This window comes from Heloderma suspectum, chromosome 11 (genome assembly GCF_057233095.1).
Source record: "Heloderma suspectum isolate Gila_16-S chromosome 11, 16-S_ref, whole genome shotgun sequence".
Lineage (NCBI taxonomy): Eukaryota > Metazoa > Chordata > Lepidosauria > Squamata > Helodermatidae > Heloderma > Heloderma suspectum.
The window spans coordinates 27,466,595-27,493,278 of NC_139468.1; positions in this window are offsets into that span (position 1 = coordinate 27,466,595).

Sequence of the window (26,684 nt, forward strand, 5' to 3'; positions counted from 1 at the left end):
TGTGTGTGTGTGTGTGTGTGTGATATATATCTGAAATCCTATTAAAGGTTTACAGAATCAATCTGAGGGCTCCATCACATGGGCAGAGAATTCCACATCAATGCTGGTTCTTTCCCGTTCCAGTTAGGGATGTCAGAGAATTCCACCACAGATCTCGGTGAGGCCAAATGCCAGTGCATTCGGCCCCCTGAAATCTGTGGCAGAACGGCCTACCACCCCCTCGCGGATCCTCCCTGGGATGAGACTTACCTGGGGCGGATGTTCCAGGTGGCGGCGGCTCCGGCAGCGGCTCCGGCGGCAGCGGCTTCGGCAGCTGGTCTTCTGACCGGCTGCTGCCACGCCACTTGCAGTCTGGCATTTGGGTTTTTGTTTTGTTTTTTACAGAGATGTGATAGGCTACATAAAGACTTACATAGCCTATCACATCCCGGTAAAAAACAAAACAAAATGGCGTACACAAATGGCGGCGGCTACGGCGGCCGCCATTTGCATTCCTTATTTTTCAGCGTCTTAGTCTACGTAAACATTTACGTAGACTATTATGTCGAAAATAAAGGGGAACGCAAATAGTGTAGTGGGCGCTATTTGCATCCCTTTTTGATTTGCCATTTTAGCCTACGTAAATATTTACGTAGGCTAAAACGGTGAATAAAAAAGGGATGCAAATAGCGCCCACTACGCTATTTGCGTTCCCCTTATTTTTGCCATCTTAGTCTACGTAAATGTTTACGTAGACTAAGACGTGCCAAAATAAGGAACGCAAATGGCAGTGCCCATGGGCGCCGCCATTTGCGTACGCGGGGTTTTTTTCTCTTTTAAATCAGCTGTGATAGGCCACGTAAACATTTATGTAGCCTATCACGGCTGACTGCAGGGACGCAAACGGCGGTGGCTACAGCCACCGCCATTTGCATTCCTGCTAGCCAGCGGCCGGATGTCCGGCCGCTGGCGGAGCCGGCCAGCGGCTCTGCAGAATCCCTGCGGAGCGGAGTCGGCCAGCCAGGATTCGGGGGGGAGGGACGGAGTGCCTTTCCCCCAGCCAGAATTTCAGGGGGAGGGATGGAGCGCCTCCCCCCGCCACAAATATCACCCTTCGAAAAGGTAAGTGACTTTCGTACATCCCTAGGAAATAGTGGGATAATGACTGGATGATGATGACGTCATGTAATGGACCCACACAATTCAGTGAGTGGCCAGTCATGAATGTGCAATAAACTGGAGGTGTAGAGACACCCATAGTCACCCCAGTTTACATCGTGTAGAGCAGCAGTGCTGAACTTCTATCACCTCGAGGGCCAAATTCAATTTTGGAGAAGTGTTTAGGGCTGCATCCCAGCAGTGGTGAAATAGACTCTGTGCAATGTTCTAGCAGCAGCTGTCCTGTAATACTTAAAGAGGCTAATATATAGGTAAAATAATAAGGAAGATAACAGATTTTACAGGATGAAAAAAAAATAGGTGTACAAGAAAACTGGGGAAGGTAGAAATACAGTAAGACCAGACAAGAAGGAAAATGGCATACTGAACAATAAAGTAACAGGAGATCAGCAAAGAAGATAGGATGGTTGCCTAAGAGAACATGAGCGGGAGTTATTGACACAAGGAGCATGTTGCTAAAAATTAAATACATTCTTTCTTCAACTTGTGTTTACCAAGGAGGACAGGGAAGAGATATCAAAACCAGACAGACATTTCTCAGGAGAGGACAAGAAGCTGAAGGAAATCAACGTCATGTTGTAAGAGGGGCACAGGAAATTAGAATCTCAGTGGACCTGGGAGGAATTTGCTTTCTAGTATTCCCCCCAAGAAAGACAAAGGAACAAAGGCATGCTTCGTAAATGTATTCAAAACCAGGGGTACATGGAAGTTAACTCAATGGCTGGATAGCTAACTGGGAAATGTTCCTATTATTCCATTACCAAAATTCTAATAAGCTTTGAGTACACTCATTAAATAAATGGAAACAATATGGCTTTCCTCCCTTAGGATGGTGGTATGCAAATGAATACTATAAAATAATAATATGGCAGATAAGCTGCAGTACAAACTCAGTGTATAGGACCAGCTCTTAATGTTCATTCTTAGGGAAATAATAAGCTTTTGGATTAAAGAAAGTGAAAGAGTGAAATTCCAGTCACTAGAACCTGTAGATCTACAATTGCCTGAGGCTTTCTTCTACTCAGTGGTCCTAGGGACACTGAAACCATCATATCACCTGGCAGAGTCCAGTTTGAATGTTTGCAAACCCCCCTCCTCCAGATCATAGAATCATAGACTAGTAGGGTTGGAAGGGGCCTATAAGACCATGGAGTCCAACCCCCTGCTCGATGCAGGAATCTAAGTCAAAGCATTCCTGACAGATGGCAGTCCAGCTTCAACTGGAATGCCTCCAGTGTGGGAGAGCCCACCACCTCCCAAGGTAATCATCTTAAGACTCTTTCCATGCAAACATCCTGACCTCAACATCCAGTCATCCCCCCCACCTGCTTTTTGTAACATCTTGCCTGATGAAGAGATTTGGAGATCTGAAACTCTCACACATTTTTTTGTGATCTTTGAGTTGGCCTAGTAAAGGTATCAAACTATATGGATTCTGTGGTTCTGTAGACATTTTAAAGTTGAAATTAGGGCCACAGACTTTGATTGGTATATTCAATGGATCAGTCAACTAAAAAGCTGATAAATCAGTGGGAGCAATTTTAATAAATAGGGGTGGAGGTTATGAGGGCACACTTGTTTATTCCTGAAGTGGTTCTGGTTTTCTATTGTAATGGCAAACAAAAAAATGAAGAAGAAGAAGAAGAAGAAGAAGAAGAAGAAGAAGAAGAAGAAGAAGAAGAAACGTTAAAGGTGACCTTTCTGTCTAACAATGTCCAGTAGCTTCTATTTATTCAGTTGTAAGTTACTTCACGCTTCCAACAACTCAAAATAGCACCTATACAGAGGTTTTGGTCATATAATGCCAATTTCATTTAAGTGGAATTGTTTAATGAATTGATGAAGTGTTTCAGAAGGAACTGATTAGTCAACTACAAACCGTTTAACTTGGGCTGCTTCCAGACAGAGGGCTCCTGGCAGTACAAGTCAGAAGGCATTGTGCAACAATTCTGCCTTTTTTTCTTTACTGGTTTTTCTGTGGTAACAAAAAAAAGGGGGGGGAAATGCTAAGAAAACACAGGAGGGCTGCAAGCAGAGAAAGACAACTCATATGGGGACACACACACACACACACACTTCCATGAATGGGGCAGGGTGGTGGCAATATAAAAGCCTTGTCTGGAATTACCCTTCCTTGAAAGTTCTGATTTGATCCAGTTTGTTTAACTGATTACATCATCTCAAAAAAGCAAGGAGAGAGGCCAAATTATAACTTGACTGGGCCTGCAGTAAAGTTGTCGGAAAATATAGTGCATGCTTTATCATACATGTGAGGAGTCCCACTACCAGGCACATGTGCGCGCACACACAGCCAAATAATATAGATAGTAAGGAGCTGAATGAAAAATTCCAGGCAGGAAAAGACAGACTGGGACCAAAACATACATGCACTTTGAAGTCTTGCAATGATCACTTAGCCATCTCCCCTTGCTCTAGTGAATGCATGTTGCCACCGTTCACAAGTTATGTTTTCCCCAGCTTAAATGCCACTACACTCCCCTTCATTTTGTATGGGATCCCCCACCACTTGCAGGTGTAGCAGCAGCACTCAGCAGCAGCCTAGAGCAACTGTTGGGGCCCCGAATGCCAGGGCCCAGGTGCAGCAACACCTGCCTTGGGCTCCTGGGCTCAGCCTGACCTGATGGAGGAGGGAGCAGGGGGGGTCATCTGAATGTCCCACAATGCTCCTGATGTAGTGTCTACCTTGGGCAGTGCGGCAAATGTAAAAGGTGGTCCCCTCTAGGAGCTGCTAGGTAAACCCGGGCCACGGGTCCACTGATGTAGGAGAGGGCCCACCCAGAAGGCACTTTGCTGAGGCCACTCTCAAATCCAGAGCCTACCAGCTCTGCTTACTCATCTACCCCAGATGCAGATGCATCCTGCCTTTCTCCATTACTTGCTCAACTGCATCTTGCCCCCTTGGAGGGCAAGCAATTGCCTGGGGCATGACCTGCATTCTCGTCAATTTCACTTTGTATGCAAAGACAGCATTCTGCGCTCTCACTCTCTCTCTCTCTCTGTCTTACACACACACACTCACTCTCTGTCTCTCTCTGTCTTTCTGTCTCTCTCAGGGACACTCACTCACTCACTCACTCTCTGTCTCACACACACACACTCACTCTCTGTCTCTCTCTCCCTCTCTCTGTCTCTCTCTCTCCCTCTCTCTGTCTCTCTCTCTCTCTCTCTCTCTCACACACACACACACACACTCACTCACTCTCTGTCTCTGTCTCTCTCTCACACACACACACACTCACTCACTCTGTCTCTGTCTCTGTCTCTGTCTCTGTCTCTCTCTCTCTCTCTCTCTCTCTCTCACACACACACACACACATACACACACACACCCTGGAGTGCACTTGTCAGTTTCTTTCCTTTCCTTTTCCTTTCCTTTTTCAAATAGAAATATTTATAATCCCGTGTTGGTGCGCGCACATGCGCACGCGCACGCACACGGCCTTTTAAGTAGCAGCAACAGCAAATCTTACACATGCCTGGGGATCAGGAACATTAATGGTATATTTCCAGTTATACCATGGGCATGGAAGAAAAAGAAAGTATCCGTGTTTATTAAGTATCAGCCAGTCATTTATTTGCAAGCCAAAGGCCATTAATAAAACCTATATAACATTACAAAACATAGAATGCAAATAAAACAATGGTGCAATTCAACGATTAAAAATGGTTTCTTGAGGGAGCGGTGCATGGAATGTGGAGCTATCCTTTGGAAGTCAAAGCCAGTGCCAGGCAATCATGGTGGCTCTTGCTGATTTTTCTTCTGAACCCACAGTGCTTTTTTTTCTTTTTAACACCCACCCCCATTCTTCTTCTCTGCTAATTTTACCTGAAACAGAAAACAGTTTGTTTCAGAAACAAGATTTCCTCCCTTCACTTGTCCTTTTTTCTCCCTTGTTTCTCATTAATACTGTCCTTATTAGAGAGATGAGAAACAGTCAGACTTCCATACTGGGAGAGGTTAAAATGCTGAACAAAACATTGACAAATGTGCAGAAGTTTGTTGGGGGTGAGATCCTGGATGAAGGACTGCAAATTTATTTCAGGATAGAACACTTCTGTTCACAGGTCACACAACATATGCATTGCAGGGATGCTGAAATGCAATTGTAAATCCACTTTCCTGCATGGGCATCAATTAATGTAAAACCCCAACACAAACATTTGAAAACCCACATTTCTCTCTCATACACAAGCAGACCAATAGCAAGAGTGATGTTCAAAATCCCTTAAGGCGGTGTGCCAGGCCATCGCAGAGACAATCAGAGGGAAAGGGGGCTAAACCCAGACAACTCTCCATCATGTTTGCTCCAACTGAGAAACCTCCTCTCACCTAGCTGCCATCACTGAGTTCATTGGAGGCAAGGGGGGGGGGGACTTCAGCCAGGCACCCTTCCATTAGGTCTCTGGACCCATCTCCAGCTATGGACCCTTTGTCCCCCAGCAGGATTTTGTACTGCATTTTACTTGTTTGCATTGGATTTTAATTCTGCAAGTCACTTAGGAAGCCCCTTTTATTCTGTTTTGTATTTTTATTTTTCTTGCTGAAACAAGGCAGATAAAAATACAATCAACCAATGGCATGTGAAATCAGTTTGAATCTCTCTGCTTCCTAAGCAAAGTGGGGGCTTGGATAGAGGGAGCGGGGAGTTGGCCATTGCTGGGTAAAAATGGCTGTTCTTTGTAAGGCTTTTTGTCTATGGCAAAGCAAGGGAAAGAAAGCCCTTCGTCCAACGAGACCGCAGGGATTTAGCAAACAGAAAGAGGGGACTCTCTGTCCTTCCGATATGGCAGGATGCTTGGGGGTGACTCCAGGCCCTTGGGACAGGGTGCCAACAACTCAAGAAAGGGTGCATTGTACTCCCTGGCTTCAGGCCACTGCAGCGCAAACACACTAGCGGAAAGGACTTCCTCTCTTCGCCAATGCACTCTCTCACTTGGGCTGCTTGAAACCTTTCCAACACCTGCCCTGGATACCAATTCTTGCAAGATTCAATGCAGCGAAGTGTCGTTGTGTCCTTTAAATGTGGCTGGGAGAGTTTTGAACACAGAGACTCATTTACCTCCTGTCTTAGGACTGCTGCACATAGAGTTGTCCATTTTCAGTCTGAAAACACAGGGAGAATAAATCCTTTTTTGAGGATGTTGGGGAGGGGGAGGATTTTTTAAAAAAGTTTCTCTATAGTGGGGTCTTGAATCTTTTTCAACCTGAGGGCTGAATGCCATTTTGGAGAAGCTCTTGGGGGCTGCATTCTAGTGACAGGTGGGGCAGAAGGCAAAGCCCCCCCCCCCAATACCAGCATATTTTAGGTTAAACCTGTTAGTGCCAGTAGCTAAGCTTTAAGAGAGGCATTTCAACTTTTTAGAATGGGGAAAAACTGCACAAAAACTGGGAAATCACCAAACCACTGATGCATTCCCTTTCTCAGCTATACTTACTGTGAACTGTAAGCATCACCTAGGGTGGCCATTAAGACAGCACCAATAAGGAGGAAATGCATCACCCAAAAAGAGGACAAAAGAGGGCACACATTTGCAGACAATTTGCATGTACTCATGTAGATAGATAGATAGATAGATAGATAGATAGATAGATAGATAGATAGATCGACAGACAGACAGACAGACAGACAGACAGACAGACAGATCAGTGGAGGCTGGTGGCTTTGATGTCATGGAGCAGTGAATCCACTCCAGGTTTCCATCAGAGCCAGTCAAAACTCCAAAGAAGCCATCCAAGGTGCGAAGCAGAACTCCTTCAGAGTTCTGACTGGTTCTGACGGAAACCCAGAGCAGATTCACTGCCCCACTGATATCAGAGCCACCAGCCTCCACTGGTATAGATGCACATTTTGAAAAAATGACTACAAATAGAAATACTATCCTTCTCAGCAGAGTGGGGAAGACAGTGACAACATGACCTGTGTGCCTGCTCAGTCTCCTGTCCAGGTGCTAAGGCTTCTGCTCTCCTTATGGTTCTTTTTCTTTAAACCAGACTTGGACTGGACAGCCCTTCAACGAGAGGACATCTTCAATAGAGGACTGTCACCTGTAAAGTAGGACAACTGGCCACCCTAGCTTCACCCAACTTCAACTAATGAATGTGTTGTTATTGGCTGGTATTCATCCTCTGGTGATGACAGAGGGGAAGAAAGAGCCCCCATTATCCAGGGGCTAATTTCCTCACTTTGAAGTCACTGTCATCTGATTTTCTCCTTCATTTTGTGAGCAAGTCCAAGAACCAACCAGCTGAAATCCCATTCTAAGTGACTGAGTAAACAATCCCTTGATTCCATTCTTGCTCCCATCCACCCTTGTGTCATCATAAATATACTTACTGCCTTCTTAGGCAAGATAAATGTGGACATTTTACCAGTTTCTTCCATTTTGCTCCCCCAAACCATGTCAGAAATATACTGTACGTGGGAGGAACGAGAGGTGATCTGACAACCATTTGAAAATGCTGCTCCATTTGGCAGATTTAAATGCTGTTTTAAATATAGGCTGTGATAGAACGTACAAAAATAGCACAGAAAAATACCCTGTCATGTTCCATATTGTGAGGAGGAAAAGAACTGGCCAGCAAACGGAAGGAGTCTTTTTAAACACACACACAATGTCCTTTTAAATACACATTACAGAGCTTTGTGGAAACCTGATGGCTTTTTCTATGCAATATCTGTTGCTATTGCTGGGCTGGGCTGGGCTGCCTTCCTGCAACATGGATTTCCTGTGCCATTAACATTTCCATGTGAGAAAGTTCACAGGTACACCCACACATACAGAGAGCACATGCTTATTTTACTGGGTACACAGGGCAAAATAGCTAGGGAGCAACTTTGATGTGGTAGTTAGACTGTTGGAATAGGACCCGGGAAGTACTAGTTCCCTTCTACTCAGCACTGATTAGGCCTCATCTGGAGTACTGTGTCCAGTTCTGGGCACCACACTTTAAGAAGGATGCAGCCAATCAGAGAGGGTTCAGAGGAGGGCAACGAAGATGATCAGGGGACTGGAAACAAAGCCCTGTGAAGAAAGACAGAAAGAACTGGGCATGTTTAGCCTTGAGAAGAGAAGACTGAGGGGAGATAGGATAGCGCTCTTCAAGTACTTGAGAGGTTGTCACAGAGAGGAAGGCCAGGATCTCTTCTCGATCATCCCAGAGTGCAGGACACGGAATAATGGGCTCAAGTTACAGGAAGCCAGATTCCGGCTGAACATCAAGAAAAATGTCCTGAGAGCAATATGACAATGACCTAAGGAGGTGGTGGGCTCTCCCACACTGGAGGCATTCAAGATGTAGCTGGACAGCCACTTGTCAGGGATGCTTTGACTTGGATTCCTGCATTGAGCAGGGGGTTGGACTCGATGGTCTTATAGGCCCCTTCCAAACCTACTATGCTATGATTCTATGACCCGGGAGACCCCAGTTCAAATCCCCACTCAGTCATGATGGTGACCTTGGGCCAATCTCTCTCTCTCTCTCTCAACCTAACCAACCTCACAGGGTTGTTGTGAAGATAAAATATGAAAAGGGGTCATGTACAATATCCCAAGATCCTTGGAAGTAGGGCAGGTTACCAGTTCAAGAAAAGAAGCCATTAACAGCGCAATCCTGTACATGTCTACTCAGAAGTAAGCCCCATTTAGTTCACTAGGGCTTGCTCCCAGGTAAGTGTGCATAGGATTGCATCCTAGGTAAAGTACTAAGGGGACAAACTAGATGGGAAGCCATTGACACGATCAGCAATTACACAGATGGCTTTTTGAAGACAAGAGTGGGTGCGCACAGGGTGTCTGCGTGAAATCCAGTTCTGGACCTAGCACAAGTGATACGAAGGCCTTCAACCTCCTTGTTCTCGCTGACTCTTGTTGTTTCTGAACCTACAAGCAATGAAAAGAGTGAGAAGATGAAGCGGTTCTGAGGACTGGGCCCAGACAGAGAGGACAAGCGAGTGGGCAGCCGTGCCTTGGAGAGGGGGAACGAAGCCTGCAGCTCATTCTGGGCTGTGGATGAAGGTCTCTTGCCCCCTAAAAAAAACAACAAACCTGGAGTTAGCACTGATTTCATTTCACCCAAACAGAAATGTACAAATCTGCCTTGAAAATGTTGCATTAGTCGGAGCATGATGATGGCTCTAATTAAAAAGCCTACAGCTGGCTTCACTCCCATTTCCTTCAGCGGTGCCCGCATGGCCTTGAATTTCAGGCAGGGCTGATCGCTGCCATTAAATCAGCCTGTGCGAAAAATATGGATGCTCCGTTGAAAACTGCCTGTTTGTGGACTCTGGATTTCAATTCACATAAGCGGCTTCCTCTGAAACCAAGCAGACAGCTGAAGGGGCCTTTCCTGAAACAGCCAATGTGTGCCAGCCAATCATGGCACAGGGTGCATCTGCTCCACGAGATGGTTAATCAGTGGATGAGCAGAAAAGCTCTGGCTTCAGGGGTGTGTCTCTCTTTGGGGGATTGGCTTGTATGTTTTACACTGAGTTGCATAAATTAGTTGGCACGGGCAACGGCCCCTTTTCATTCTGGGCTGTTTCACTTACCCTAGGAGGCCAGGTGTCCTCTTTTTCAGAGGACAGTCCTCAGTTTGATGGGCTGCCAGAGGACAGTCCTCAGTTCGAAGGTGGCCTCTGTTTGAAGGGCTGTCCCATCCATATCCACTGTAAAGATAAAGAACCATAAGAAGGGAGGATGGGGTCCCTGAAGTTGCCCAACAACAGCGAGCACGGACAGCAGACTGAGCTAGCACACAGTCTTTCCCACTCTGGTGAGATGGATTGTATTTCTACTTAAATTATAGTCATAGTTTCTACATTTGCATCTCTTAACATATGCAAATATTCTGCACATCCGTGTCCTCTCCTCCCCCCCCCTCCCCGCCTCTTTTTTGCTGAAGAATTTCCTCTTTTTTGACAGTGCATAAGTAGCCACTTATTGCCATCCCGGCTCCCAGGTTCTCTTTGAGGCAGGGTGGGGTGAGTGAGAAACAGAGAGACAGAGAGAAATGGGAGGGGAGGGGATAATGAAACAGAAGCTTTGCATGAACCATGCTTCTTTATTCAATGGAATAAAATCCTGCAGATCCTCTCCAGCTAAAAGTTTAGGGGCAAATGACACATTGCATTAAATATATCATATGCAGCCCCATTTCTGTTTTTATTTCACTCAGAAATAATTGCAGCGGGCCACCTGAATCAGGACTGCAACACGTGGGGAGGTTTAATCCTTCCATCTCCAGCTGCCCCCCCAGCAGATATTTTTTAAAGCCCCTATTGCTACATATGGGGGCTTTTTACTATTTGGTACCTTCTGCCCTGGGTGGGGGGTTGCAATTTCAGGGGGGTGACTGGAAAGGGAGGGATTAAATCTCCCTCCTGAACCAGATACATTTGCTATTGAGTAAAATAAAAACATGTAATGTGTACTTTAAACCTTAGTCATGACTGAACTTGTTCTCTTGGTTTTGATGGTATTTAGTCACAGCTAACTGTAGCTGGATCAGAGACAATATACATAGTCATTCTTGCCAGCTCTCATACAGAAATAACAAATTCTTGCTTATACATGCAGAGTGTGCTGGTTTTGCTTGATATAGCCTTGCACGGCTTGGGACTGCAGTACCCGATGTAGCACCTCTCCTGGCATGAACCTAACCAGATACTATGTTCAGCATCTAAGGCATCTGAATGTTGACACCTTCCAAGGGAGGCTCAGAAGGTGGCAACAGAAGAGAGGGCCTTCTTGGTGATGGCCCCCCAACTGTGGAATGAACTGCCCAGAGAAGCCTGCCTGCACCAACATTATTATCTTCCTGGTGTCAGGCTAAGACCTTCCTCTGCTGTCAGGCATTTAGCAGCTTATGATAGGTTTTTAATCAGGTCATAGGATATTGTTTAGATGTGTGTGTGTGTGTGTGTGTGTGTGTGTGTGTGTGCTCTGTTTATATGTTTGTGAGTAAACTGTTCTTATATTATGCATAGTACTGTATTTTTAAAGTTTTTAATCTTTGTAAACCAGTAGAGGCTGGTGGCTTCGATGTCAGTGGGGCAACAAATCCACTCCAATCAGAACCAGCCAGAACTCTAAAGAAGCTATCCAAGATGCTGAACCCTATCTCCAAAATAGGTTTGGCACCTTGGCTAGCTCCTTTAGAGTTCTGGCTGGTTCTGACCAAAACCCAGAATGGATACACAGCCCCACCTAAATCAGAGCCACCAGCCTGCACTGCAAGCTGCCTTATACCGAGCTTTTCTAGCCCAGTGTTGTCAGCACTGACTGGCAGCAGTGGCTCTCCAGGGTTTCAGGCAGGATTCCTTCCTACGCCTACCTGGAGATGCTGGGGATCGAAACTGGGACCTTTTGCATGCAAAGCAGACGCTCTTCCACTGGGCTAGATGCCAATCCAGGTGGGATCATCGCCCCCAGGCCTGGTTAGTTTGTCAGGAGGGCAGGTGAGCACTTTGGGCAAGCTTGCTGGATGCGTGAACAACGATCCCTTCCAGATTGGCACCACTCCTTTGTCTTCCCTTTCAAGGAAAGGACACTGAAAGGAGAAGCACCAGGCTGGGCAGCTGCAGTGACTGCCATCTTTCCACCACCAAATGCCTCTGGTCCTTGATATAGCATTGGAGGCAGGGGTCAGAATCACTGGGGAGAAATTGCTTGACCATACTGGATGTTGATGCTGGGCCTGATATAAATTCATTGGGTAAAATCCAACGTGACTCCGACTTAGACTAACCCCACTAAAATAAATGGGATTTCAGTTAGTCATGTCTAACTTAAATCCCATTCATTTCAGTGGGTCTACTCTAAGTAGGAATTACATCGGATTTCACCCATTACATCAGGGGCAAACAATATGGCACCCATGGGCACCATGGCATCCCCAAACACCTTTCTTGGTGCCCACCAAAGCATCCTACTGTCCCTACTTTTTTTTGTTAACAGATTTCCTTGCCGGCAGCTAGGATCACTTCAAAGCAAAGTGAGGGCCTCTTAGCTGCTGCCATCTTCATTTCCCATGGATGCCTTTGGGCCAGATAAGGGGCTCAAGAACATTCTTAGGAAACTAAGATGGCGGATGGCTGCAGATGGATGCTTTCCTCTGCAGCACAGCCAGCCACCAAGAAGAAGAAGAAAAGTAGGAAAAGAAAATGAGACTCCTGTCACTTCTGTCTGGTGGGCTGGGAGCTGGGGGGCTAAAGAGGGCAAGGGGGCAAGGAGGGAGAGCAGTGAGGGGGGTTCTTTCATCTAGGAAGATGGTAAGCCAGATGAATAGTGGGGTTCAAAGGAATTCTTTAGTGTGCTGGGGCTCAGACCTCACCCCTGCCGTGTGCTTGGCCTTTGAGACAGGTTACATGTCTTTTGTGACTAGCCACACCAGTGCCAGCTCCAGGTTTTGGAGGGCCCTTTAGCAAGACACCCTCAGTGGGCCCCTCCCTCGGTGAGCCTACCTTCTCACCACCATGGTCACTGGCTGCTGTTGCTCCTCAACAGTGCCACCACCTGCTTGCTTGACAGGCGGAGAGCCAGGGAACAAGGAGGCCATGGCATCTCCTGCTCCCCCTTTTCACCACCACCATTGCCTGGGCCAGAGTGAGAGTCAAGGTGGGCAAGCTGGTTGCAGTGCTGAAGAGGAAGAACAACTCCAAGGGGCTCTTGTCAGGGGGCCCCTGCTGGGGTGTGGGCCCTCAGCAAGTACCCAACCATGCTTACCCTTGACACCAGCCCCTCAGCCACGCCTCCCATGGCAGCTGTTTTGCAGCGGTGTCCACAATAGTTTTTCAGACTGCCAAATGTACCCAAAAAGTTTGCCAAACCCTGTATTACATAAATAAATAATACGTTCAAAACAGGCCCATGAGCTCAGTGAGAAATGCCCCCCCCCGAACAGCAAATCAATCAAAACTAGATATTGACTCTCATCTTTCTTTCTTCTTTTTTTTTTTTTTCTATAGGCTAATGTACACCTGTAGGCCCTAGAGATCACCATACAGTTTTCCACAGATATCCACCTGGTTGTCAGTGACTCTGGAACTAATATCCCCCAGTGAAAGCAGTGCATGGGGAGTCTGGCCCTGTGAATGATGCTAAATCCACGCAGAACCTGCATCTTCCAAACTGTCTGTGTATTGTATCATCTTTCTCCTACACCAGCCATTTTTTAATTCACACTGTAGCCATTCGTCTTAGCGATTTAACACATGGGGTGGGGGATTCAAGTTGTGGCATATTCACAAACAGCCTTATCGCTAGTACCTGAATTATTCCAGCCTTACTGTCTTGTTGTTCATCTAATTGCATCATGACCAAGATTAATTCACAAGCACCTCAGAAAAAGGATCTTGACCTTTGTCTGTACTGAACAGCACACCCTCCCCCCAGATACATTGCAGAGGAATGGGAAGAAAGGAATCAACCAATAAAATGATAAAACCCTCATCCTGTTAGGTTTTTTCTTTCTTTCTTTCTGGAAGTCATTGAATTTCACCTAAAGTGAAATGTCAACATGAGTTTGGAGACTGGTACTTGGGCAAAATATTCGAGGAATTTAAGGCGAAGCAAAATGGGGTGAGGAGATTCAGTAACTCTGGCAAAATTTCTCTGATAAACACCCAACTAATGTGGAAATTTGAGGCAAATTCAGCGGCAACATCCAGAGGGAATGAAGGGAAGCAGACATGTATAAAAAAAAGACTAGAAATATTTCTAAAGTGAGTTCCTTGCATCCCTGTCTATGATCAAGGGTGTCATTTAGGTAGGGCAGAAGGAGTTAGTCCCCCTCACACATGCCTCAGACCACATTTTATCAGGTTTCAGGGGTACCATCCTTGAGCCCTTATTTAGATGATATATCTGAAGACATTCAACACATAGAGGGGGAAATGGGATCATGTCTGCTGTCCCAGTTCCCAAATTCCACCTGCTGATCAGATTATGCATGTTCCATAAATAATGCTTAACTGCATATATAAATACACAAAAGAACACTCTCTCCATACAATCTGGGGCCCTGCAAAATGTGTGTTAATGCATCCAGAGCCTAGGCACGTACAATTTGTATGAGCATAGGCTCTCTGTATCAAAGACCCGATCAACACACGGAGGTCAGGAGAGGTGACTGACTCCACCTCTCCTCCCACATATGGATTCTTCAAAAAGTGTACGTCATCTGAATATGGTAGCCTTCCCCAAGCTTGTGTAGGGTGGCCATTTATGCATTGCCCCAAAAGAGGAATTGCATCACCAAAAAAGAGGACACCAACTTGGGTAACCATTGCATGTGCAAATATGTATGTATAAATTTTGAAATAATAACTATAATTTAAATAGAAAGTATATCTCACCACAGTGGAGGAGATTGGACTGGTGACCTGTATGTGTGCTGCCCACATGCTGACAGTTGATGGGCAACCAACTTCAAAGCCCTTGCTCTCCCTCCTTATGGTTCTTTGACTTTAAGCTGGTCTTGGATTGGGCATCCCATCATAAAGAGAGCACCTTCAAATACAGGACTATCCTCTGCCAGGTCTCCAAAACAGAGGACCGTCCTCTGTTAAGTAGGACATTTGGCCACCCTAATTCAGATATGTCAGACCACAACTCCCACCATCCCCATCCAGCATGAACAATGACTTCACTGGCTCAGGAATGGATGGGAGACCTGGAGAGCACAAGGTTGGGGAAACCCAGGGCAGGGCTTCTGTTTGTGGCCTACACTCTTGTCTCACAAACCCAGTGAGTTTCTTCTGAGAATCAAGGACAGGCTCTTGAGCTCTCTCCACTCTCTGTTCCTCCCAGGCAACTAAGACCCATCTTTGCATATTATTTGAAGAGCAGGATGGGTAGCTGCCAGCCACCTCTCCACTTCCCCCCTCTCCGTCTCCACCAGCTGCAATGGCAACTCGACCCACCCGTTATTTGTTAACCACTGAATTCATCTGATGAGTTGGACAGAGAAAGAGAGAGAGAACGCGACAGACAGCCAGAACCTGCTATCCCCAATGGCGTGTGCATCCCCCCCCACCTCCGCCACCGCCTCCAGATCCCCTTCTGCCCTCATTTGCAATGCTTGAGTGGGGATTTCTCTATTTGCTGAGCTAACAATGCATGTTCCCAGGGCCTGGGATTATGATAACATCACTGCACTGTTGGTGCAAAGAGTGAGGGTTGAAGGGTGGGAGGGGAATGGAGGTGGAGGGGCTGGGAGCTGGGGAGGGGGGAATTGTATAATGAAGAGGCAGGCGTGGGAAACGAAAGCATCTGGTGGAAAAGCCCCTGCCCACTGCTTTCATTCTCCCTCAAAAGAATCCCAGAGAATTTGACGAGGCACCTACAGACTGAGGAGGAACATGTGGTGGGTAGAGAAGGAACGCCATCAGTGTCACATCCCTTGCCACTAGGGAGTTGGGACATGACATCCCCCTCATGCCCACTTTGGGGACAAAAGCTTGAACCATCTTGTTCAAAGATGGATAAGAAGGTAGCTGAGGGGAGCAGGGGGATGTCCTTTGGAAGGTAGGATCCAAAAGGTCTGAAATGCAGATGGCAATCCCTTTCCATTTTTCTAGCCTGATTTAGGTGTGGTTACTCCAGCATGGGAAACTTGGAAAGATGGTTCAGTGGTAGAGCACATGAAAGATGCCTGCCTGAACACTAAAATGATTAAGGGGCTGGAGCATCTCCCCTATGAGGGAAGATTACAACACCTGGGATGGTTTAGCTTGGAAAAAAGGAGGGTAAGGGGAGACATGATAGAGGTGTACAAAATTATGCATGATGTGGAGAATGTGGAGATAAAAGGAAGGACTTCTCACAGCACAGAGTTAAACTATGGAATTCGCTACCTCAGGATGTAGTGATGGCTACCAACTTGGATGGCTTTAAAAGGGGGTTAGACAAATTCCTAGAGGAGAAGGTTGATGGCTACTAGGCTTGATAGCTATTTGCAACCACCAGCACCAGAGGTGGTATGCCTAAGGACACTGGTATTGCTGGGGAAGATGAGTGGGAGGATGCTGTTGCACTCATGTCCTGCTTGTGGGTTCCCAGTTGACAGCTGGTTGGCCACTGTGTGGATAAAATGCTGAACTAGATGGACCCTTGGTCTGATCCAGCAGGGCAATTCTGCTGTTCTTAGGTTCTTGGAGAGATGCTGCCACTCAGTGTCAACAATGCTGCACTAGATGAACCAAGGGTCTGACTCAGAATAAGGCAGCTTCCTATGTTTCAGCAGGAAATCATTTCCATCAGCAAATATTATCTGGGAAACTGTTTATTTGTTTCATACCATCCATCAACAAGGATTCTCCAGGCAGCTTGTACAGCCAAAGGCGAAAACAGCTAACACTATTATTTAAAAATATAATAATTAAAAACAACTGAAAATGATTTTAAAAATTACAACCTGAAACTTTCTGCTAAGGTGTACATCACAAGCTTGCAGCCCAGTCCTGAACTGGGCAGCTTGGGATATACTTTTTTCTCCTCTTTTTGGCTTTTTCTTTCATACCTTCCCTGATATGAGTCAAAGAAGCTTTCTTCTGAGCTATATAGCTGAGGCTTTCATCCAACAGGCCATTTTTCAGAAATCTATCCTTGATAGGATGGCCATGCGTCCAACTTTGCAGAAATCAGTCCTTGGTTTGAAGGTGTCCTCTGTTTGAAGGGTTGTCTAGTCCAAGTCAGGTTTAAATAGAAAACCCTCAGAAGGGAGAGCTGGGGCCTTGAAGTTGCCCATCCGCAGTGAGCACCTGGACAGTGGACTGAGCAGGCACACACAGATCACCTGGTCACGGTCCTCCCCCATGATGATGAGATATATGTATTTCTATTTAAATTATGGAAATTATTTCTAGATTGGCATGCATACTTCTACATTAGCCGAGGCAAATTTGGTGCAGATCTGCATCCTCTTCTTTGGTGAAGCATTTCCTCTTTTGTGGTGATGTCTAAGTGGCTATCCTAATCCTTGGGTAGCTGGCCAGGTCTCAGAGCCCTGCTGCCTACCCCCCCACATTTTTTTTTCCTGGCTCAGAATTTTGAGGAGTGTCAGGCAGCTGGATCTAGCCTCCTTTCAAACGACCGTCTTTGCTCTGGGGCATTGTGAGAGATCAAAGGTGGTTAGGTGCCCAAAGCTACTTGCAGAAATGCCACTGCAGCCAAATGATCCCCCCAGGGCTTGCTGACAGAGGAGGTGGCCCATCAGAGGACACTTTTCCCCGTGCTCCCTCAACTCTGGAGCCAGCCCCACCTCCGGCCCTGATGCTGTGTGTATTATTAGTGCCCTCCAGGTTTTTTTGTACCTTTGGCATGGCATCCTCCATGGACCCCCTCCCTCAGTGAGTCTGCCTTCTCACTGCCATGGTCCCCAGCTGCTCTCGCTCCTCCTCCTCTTCCTCATCCTTGCTGCCACTTGCTTGCTTGACAGGCAGTGAGCCAGCGAGCAAGCAGGCCGGGGCATCTCCTGCTCCTCCTTCTCACCACCGCTGTTGTCTAGGTCAGAGTGAGAAGCAGGTGAACAAGCAGGTTGCCATGGTGAAGAGGAGGAGCAACTCCAGAGGTTTCTTGTCAGTGGGCCCCTGCTGGGACGGGAACCCTCGGCAGGTGCCCATCCATGCCTGCCTCTGAGGCTGACCCAATGCATTATAGCTGTGTGCAAATAGCCTCTTGAATTCTCTACCCTAGTTGTGGGCAGAGAAATTGGTGTGTGTGGGGGACGGGGATTTCACTGAATTTCTGCAGGGGAAAGAGAAATTCTCCAACTGTTTCTCAGAGTGGGACTCACCATTAACAGTGTTGTAGGACAGCGTCTTTCTTTCTTTCTTTCTTTCTTTCTTTCTTTCTTAAAGGATTTTTGTTTTTTGTACTGTTGTCACCATTTTGGTGGTGTTTTTGACCCTACCTTATAATTGTGAAGTTGCAGAGGGTGCTAAGGGTGTTCTTTGACAGCCTCCCTGGCTGCCCTCACTTCCTGGTCTGAAAAGCCCAAGGGGGGGAGGAGTTACCTCAGGATGTTTCCCCCTGGGTTTTATATGAAGTGTGGGAAGCCACAAAGGTTGCCGGCTGCCAGAGAGATGATTCTACAATGAAAGACAGGGCACTTACACACACACTCCTTGGCAACTCATAAGTAATGTAAGAACAAGATCCCTGAACCCCCACCCATGAGAATTTCTCTTACATTTTCTTCTCTTTTGAATGTTTTTTTTTTTTAAGCAATTCATTTTCTGTCGAACTGAGTGAGAATGGTTGGAAAAACTTGGAAGAAATTTTCATCACAGCTCTGGACTGTGCATCTCTTCGTCTGAGGATGAATGGGGTGACACCTTCCTGTCAGTGGCCTACCCCCAAGCACATCACATGCTGCAACATAGTTAACAGGAAAGTAGCATTTACAGATCCCTCAGTCAAACAAACCAGAACTGCTGCTCAGGAAGAAGCTTTGTTAGTGGCTGCCTGCCTCATTCATTAAGCCCTCTTTCACAGCTAGAAAGGCCACTTCTGCATCTCCAAAAAAAGAAGACCAAGGGGGACTCAGATTTGCATAAAATTTCCCTATGCTTATTTAGGATATATCTCCTAAATTCTATATAGTAGGAAGACTGTGACCAGATGATTTCTGTCCCTGCCTGCCCAGTCTGCTCTCCAGGTTCTGTGCCTGAGCAACTTCAAGGCCCCTGTTCTCCCTCCTCATGGTTTCTTTATCTTTAAACCAGGTTTGGGCTGGATAGCCCTTCAAATAGACGATGCCTTCAAATAGAAGATTATCCTCTGTAAAGCAGGACACATAGCCACCTTATCAGTCATTATATCTTCACTGTCTCTCCCTTGCCATAGCCCTAACCAAACAACCCTCTTATTAACCTTAATCTCATCTTGATTTGTGGGGCCTACGGTGCTCACCTGAGCTTGGGAAGATTCTAGAAAGGAGATGTTTGTGGGTGTTGTGCTGGGAGAAGGGCACCCCTCATTGTCCATTGAGCTTCATCCAAGCATGAGGCCAGGGTTTTGGAAAATGGGAGCCCCCCGTCCCTCACTGCCATTCTGGGACTTGCACACCAGATGTTACAGACTGGGCTAATAAGGTGGCAATCAGATCACTAACAGGATATTGAAAAGGAGCAATGAAAGGGCATCCACCTGAGCTAATGGGGCGGGCTCAGGCCTGAAAATGACACGCTACCAATTTGCTACGATGGTGGCCAGGATATCTGCTTCAAAGGCAGTTTTCTATTTATTCAGGATTTAAAGCTGTTTTCGTGCTGGGTGTGTTCTGAACTGCCATTCATTTCTGAATGTTGTAGAACAGACTCTTTAACAACACCTCTTTGGTTGATACAGAACTGACTGTCTTAGGGCCAAAGGAGACGTGATTGTAAACATAGGTGGGCTGCTGCAGAAAGCACATACATTATATAGGGATGTCAGAGAATTCCTCCACGGATCTCAGTGAAGCCGAATGCCAGTGCATTCGGCCCCCCGAAATCCGTGGCGGAACAAAGCCCCCCACCCCACCACCCCACGAAAGGCATGCGAAACGGAGCACTTACCTGGTGCCGTTCACACTGCTTTGTGAATGGCGGCCGCAGATGCGGCCGCCATTTGCTTCCCCATTTAGGCCATAATAGGTTACGTAAATACTTACGTAGCCTATCACGGCTAACGCAGGGACGCCATTTGTGTCCCTGTGGAGGCCGTGATAGGCTATGTATTTACGTAGCCTATCATGGCCTAAATGGGGAAGCAAATGGTGGCCGCCGTAGCTGCTGCCATTTGCATCTGCAGGCTCCAGACGCCTGCGAATGCACCCACCATGAATCACCCCTGTGAAAAGGTAAGTGACTTTCGTACATCCCTACATACATCAGGAGAATATGTAATAATACCAGGGGCATCTCTACACCAGCCTAAAATCCTGCATTTAAAACAGGGCTCTCTGCTTCCGTTTTAAATGCAGGATCACAACGGCCCCCTTTTTCACCCGCTTCCTTCCCCCCTCCCTCTCCCTGTATCTGAGTCTTCTATTATCTTTCATTGAGCTCGCTCCTCTTCTTGCCGCTTTTCCTCTTTTCACAGAGGGAGCTCAAGCAGAACACAACAGGATAATTTGATAGCTCATTATCTGTGATTTATTTAAAAACGGAACAAAGGGCATTTAGTGCAGGAGGCGACTTGGAGGTTCACACCATCATGTAAAGAGCCGGCAAACTTCCGTGAAGGAGCAATTACAGGATAAAAGCCCCATGTGAAGAAAGCCTGGCTCATAGTGTGATATAAGTGGAATTGCCAAAACAGTGAGATGGATTTTGGAATGGCTGCCAGAAATTTTAAGATTAAGTCTCCAAAAGAATGGACAAGAATCCTGACAAGTTACAAGAATTAAAATGGCAAATGTAATTTACAATTGGGCGGAGTGGTGCTGGTTCATCTGTCTATCTGTCTGTCTGTCTATCTACTTCACCCTGCTTTCAGCCCACGCAGACTCCCAAAGGAGGTCACTGCCCTGGAACGTCTGCATATGTACATACATATGAGACGTACATCGGATTTGGCAGGTGGCCTCCCACTGGCAAAGTGCATGCATGAGGCCTAAAGAAACCAGACTCCTCAGGAGTAAGGGGGCTCCTTGGACATAGGACTCTTCAAGAGTAGGGGACTCCTCAGGATCTAGAAGACTGGGCTGTTTGCAGCTGGGTCTGGATGGGGCTCTGAAGACCAGGCTGCATAAATATTTATTTTTGGTCTATCTACTGCTGAAACAGCACAGGTCCTATGCTCTGTGTAACCCAGCTGCCTGGTAAATGTCCCATGTTTTGGACTCCAAGCTACCAGCTTTCCTTGTCCCTGAGCTTGTGGTTGTTCCTTGGCTTTCTTCTCAGTGTTTGAACTTGGCTTTGCTCAATGGCCCTGCTAATGGATCACACTCTCTGTCAGACTGCCCCTTCCAGTTTTGATCTCTGCCTCAATTTGGAACTCTGTGTTTTGGCTGACCCTGCCACCAAAGCAGGACACCCTCTCATTAAAAATACAACAATAATAAATTAAATAATGAACACATTGCTGCCCTTTCATGACGGCCAAACTCAGCTGACTATGATGTCCAGTTCATCCTTTCTAATGGTAGGGCCAGCCCTGAAAGATTTAACAAAAAGGGAAGGACTAATGGCCTGGTGAAACCAAACAGTTTAGGCTATTAAGGAAGGGGCCATTCAGGCCTCTCTGGGGAGGGAGTTCCACAATCTGGCAGCCAGAGCTAAGACATCCCCATCTTGCATCCCTGTTCAGATTAGCAACAGGAAGCAAGGTTTCTTTAACACAGTGTGTGCAGATTAATATGGGGAAGGCAGCCCTTAAAATAATCTGCTCCTAAACTATTTAGGGCTGACCATCACTTTTGCATGGGGCTCCCCATCAACCATGCTTCTAATTCATTCATTTATTTCAAATATTTACATCCTGCTTCTCCTGGTATTTGTGGTGGATTGGAAAACAATGAAAGCAATACACACACATGCACATGAAGGGCCATGCTGGATCATACCAAGGCTCCATCTGGTCCAGAATTCCGTTCACACAGTGGCCAATCTGCGGCCCATGGGAAACCCACAAGCAGGACATAAATGAAAAAGCACCCTCCCACCCATGTTCCCTAGCAACTGGGGTACATAGGCATACTGCCTCTGGTACTGGAGATAGCATATAGCCATCAGGACTAGTAGCCATTGATAGCCTTCTCCAGGAATTTGTCTAACCCCCTTTTAAAGCCATCCAAATTGGTGGCCATCACTACATCCTGTGGTAGAGAATTCCACAGTTTAACTATGTGCTGTGTGTAGAAGTTCTTCCCTTTATCTGTCCTGAATTTCCCACCAATCAGCTCCATGGGATGACCCCGGGTTCTAGTATTTTGAGAGAGGGAGAATATTCTCTTAACAACAAATTATCTATCTAAAAAAGGCAGTGAGTGGTCAATCTTGTAATTCATTCACTCTCAGTATTATGACCCGCTGGTTGGAACTCCCCAGGTCAGCTACCAAAAGCTTTTGATAGTAAATGGACTTGATATGCCTAAAGTAATGTGTGATGCCAACACTCCACATTCAGTCCATATGTATGCATTGCATAAGCCTGACTCGTGCAGTCTTCCCCCCACTCCTGCCTCACTTTTTGAGGCGGAAGAATTGCATCAATCACGATGTGAGTCTACGTGTATGGGTCTCTATGAAGAGCATCAGTACCATACTTTACTGATGGAGGAAAGGAGCACATACCTGTTCCACCTTCATGCGAAGAGGATGGTTGACCAGGGAAATGTGCCCTTGGTCCCATGAGAGAGACAAAAACCAATGGCTGCCATCAAAATCAGGCTTGGCAATTGTGACGATGTGGCAAGTTGAATGTGTACTGGGGTTTCAGCGTGATGTAACTGCAGGAAACCACCAGTGGTCAGACGGCAGCCCAGTTCAGTCAGAACAACAAAGCATGGTTGTTACAAGAAGGAGCCTTAGGCTTGCATTTTCCCCCACTCCTCTCTCCTCTTCCTTCACATGTGAGAGGAGGAGACTTTTTAATAAACCACAATTTCCTGTTATGTCTGAACTGAGGAAACTGTGGTATGTTCTAAATGTGGTTACTTAACAAAAGTGTCTGTCAACTTATGGTATGTTTTAATTAACCATAGTTAGAATGAAACATAGTTTCCTACATTTTGAAGTAAAAGGAAACTGTGGTTTATTCAAAAGTGGAACCTTTCAATCCCTCCTTTCATTCAAGCAGGAGAAGATCAGGGAGTGTGTGAGCCTGAGGCTTATGCAGAGATTGAAGCTCATAACAACAAACCATAGTTTGTTGTTATGTCTAAATCACTCCAGCAGCTGATCCATGTCTTTGGGGATGGCTGTTTTCTCTAGAGGCTAATTATTATCTTTTTGGTTTCTAAGTCTAAAGCACTGTGGAGCTGTTTTCTTTTTCTTTTCTTTTAATAGAATTCTTTTTAATGATTTGGCTAGCACTTCTGTACCTCCTGAAAAAGTAATTAAATAAATAAATGGAGCAGATACACCCACCTGGTTTCACTCACTGAAGACAGAAGAAGAGCCTTATAGGATGTACCATTATAGGATGAGGCTGTAAAAACACATGTCCAAGTTGTCCATGTGGCCTCTTTCTCTCTCGCCCCTCACTCCAAGCATGTGAAAGAGACAAACTCTATTCTTTCTTATGCCCTCCCTCTTTGGAGAAAGGGGGGGGATTGTGGGGAACAACCCTGATAATAAAGTTCTTATTTCCAGCACATTTGCCATTTCCTGGTCTAAGTAAAGAGTGTCATAAGAGTGACAAGCTAAAAGCCGCTGATTACTGTGGATTCATGGCATTTATTCTCCCAGTGAAAAGAGCAAACATCAGAAATAATGCAGTCCAGCCTGCCTCGGAGTCTAACCCTGCAATTAATCAGCATTCATGTGAAGAAGGTGCAAAGCGCATCTGATATGTATGGAGAGAAAGAGGGAGAGAGAGAGTAATTAAAGGCAGATGCTTTTGGGGAGGCAGGAGGGAATTTGAGGGTGGGGGAAGAACATCCTTTAAAAACACAGAGCACAGAGACGCTCCAAACGCAGCTGCCTCTGCGGCTAATTTCAGGCTTCCTATATACTAATAGTGAACTCATTCTCCAAATATGAGTCCTTTTGTAGCCAAAATGGCCTCATCCACACACAAGAGGGAGGTATCAGCAAGCTTGGGGAGAACCCTGAGGCTTCCAGAAGTACAGAAAAAAAAAAGTTAGGGGTGGAGAGAACCCTATGGGGTGGGGGGCAAAACAGCCCAATGAGGGTCACGAATGATAGGAACCTAGGAAGCTGTCTTATACCCAGGGTCATAGAATCATAGGGTTGGAAGGAACCTACAAGGCCATCGAGTCCAACCCTCTGCTCAGTGCAGGAAGCCTGACTCCCAGGCAGTCTCCCATCCAAGCACTAACCAGGGCTGACCCTGCTTAGCTTCCGAGATCAGATGAGATCGGGCGCATCCAGCCCTTTACCCAGTGGAAGCTGGTGGCTCTGATGTCAGTGGGGCGGCAAATCTGCTCTGGGTTTCAGTCCGAACATGTCAGAACTCTAAAGGAGCTATCCAAGATGCGAAGCCGTGTTCACACTGATGCTGCAATAATAGGAACCATCATCTGATCTTAGGTTCTTGCTCATAACGGCTTCAAACCTCAGCAACAGATTATTTAGTCACGTTATTCTGGGGATATATACGCAGAGTTATTCAAGGAGAGGTAAAAGGTAAGCTGTGTGTAGAGGACACTTGATCTGGTATATTGCCCACTGTCTGGGGCAGATCTTCCTGCTGGATACAGCCCTTGGCACCTTGGATAGCTCCTTTAGAATTCTGACTGGTTCTGACTGAAGCCCAGAACACATTCACCTCCCCACTGACATGGGAGCCACCAGCTTCCTCTGCTTATGCTGATTCAATTCATCAGTCCATCTAGCCCAGTGTTGTCCACACTGACTGGCAGCGGCTCTCCAAGGTTTCAGGCAGGATTCTTTCCTCGCCCTACTTGGAGGTGCCAGGGATTGAACCTGGAACCTTCTGCATGCAAAGCACGTGATCTGCCATAGAGCTATGTGCCCTGTACGTGCCTCAACTTGTCCACAGAATGCTGCTGCTAGGGGGCGGGGGGACTGGAATGCCAGAAAGCTGGGGTGGGGAATCATGCTCTTCCAGGTTTCCCTTATCTGCCCCACCACTGAGATGAGTGAACAGCTTTGTATTGAGTTGTATAATACGGTGGAAGCTGGTGTCTCTGTTTTCAGTGGGACTGGAAATCCATCCTGGTTTTCAATCAGAACCAGCCAGAACTCTAAACGTGCTATCCAAGGTACTGAAACCTAACCCCAAAATAAGTTCAGCACCACGGATAGCTCCTTTAGAGTTCTGACTTGTTCTGACTGAAACCCAGAATGGATTCATAGCCCCACTGAAATCCGAGCCACCAGCCCCCACTAATAATACATTGTAATCCATCTTGGAGATCATTTCAAAGACCTTGGGGATCAGTTGTTGTTGTTGTTGTTGACATTTATAGACTGCCTTATTTGCTGAAAAGCCATCAAGGCAGTGTACAACAATTTAAAACAATAAAGTCTTAAAACTGTTTAAAAAACACAACTTTAAAAACAGTAAATTGTTAAAAAAAACAAAACATTTAGATCAAAAAGTGGGGCTGTAGATACACTTCCATGCATTCTGAATCATGCAGGATTCCAGAACACATGGGAAGCCCTATGTGCATAGAGGACTGTGTATGCAACCTTTTCCTGCAGACATCCACGTGTGGAAGTTAGGGCTCCCTGTAGCCCCTTTCTATGTGTTGATCTATGGGCTATTTATGTATTTATTACATTTATATCCCACTGTTCTTCCATCATGGAACTCAAGGTGGCTACATGTAGTTCCCATTGGTCTCCCCTCCAAGCACTGACCAGACCCAAACCTGCTTAGCTTCAGCAAGGTGGCTGCCTCATGTGCCTTCAGACTATGCCCTGGGACATATTGTGTTTCTTTGTTTGTTTACTATATCTATATCCCAGCTTTCCCCCAAGGAACTCCAGCTGGCATTCATGGTCTGCCCCCCCATGTTACCTTCACAACAATCCTGTGAGGTAGGCCACCTGGCAAGTTTTACTGAACTCTGTTCTGCTTTTTAAAGATTGTAAACTTTAAAAAACAAAACAAAGTAACAAAACCTCAATTGTATTCCTGCTCATTTGCCTTTCAGATAAACTGTTTTTCTGGTGAGCCTCTTTGAATATAGATATAGATACATACACATATTAATAGAGAAGTGGCATAAAACACGAATGAATGAATGAATGAATGAATGAATAAAGCCAGATTATTCATAATTGCCTTAGCATCACTGATGCAATGAATATGAACTTGAGCACACTCGGGGAGAGAGCGGAGGACAGAAAGGCCTGGCGTGCTATGGTCCATGGGGTCACGAAGAGTCGGACACAACTTAATGATTGAACAACAACAACATAATTGCCTGTTAAATTCTTTGTTTGAGGTCACAGCATCTGCTCAACCCCACACCTGTTTCCAGGTGAGATGCAAAATATTTACAATATAGTAGTCTAATGTGAGACTTCTTGAACACTGTGCTTTACTGGTGATATTTAGTATCTTGATAACTGAAATGCAATGGTAATTTACATTTGACAATTGCCATGCAATAGTATTTAATACTGGACTGTATTTAATAGCTGGCAGCATTTAATATATGACAACATTGGACAGTTGACATGCAATGTCTGCTAGTATCTGACTGGTGGCAGTTTATGGGATTTCATAGCTAGAAGTAAGAATTCCACATTCAGAATGTGAATTTGAATTTCAAACCCAAATGGTGAAAGTGGAAGTTTTTGCAAATTTTCAAGGATTTGCAAATATTCCTTTCCGCTCTAACTTTGAACCGCATGTCT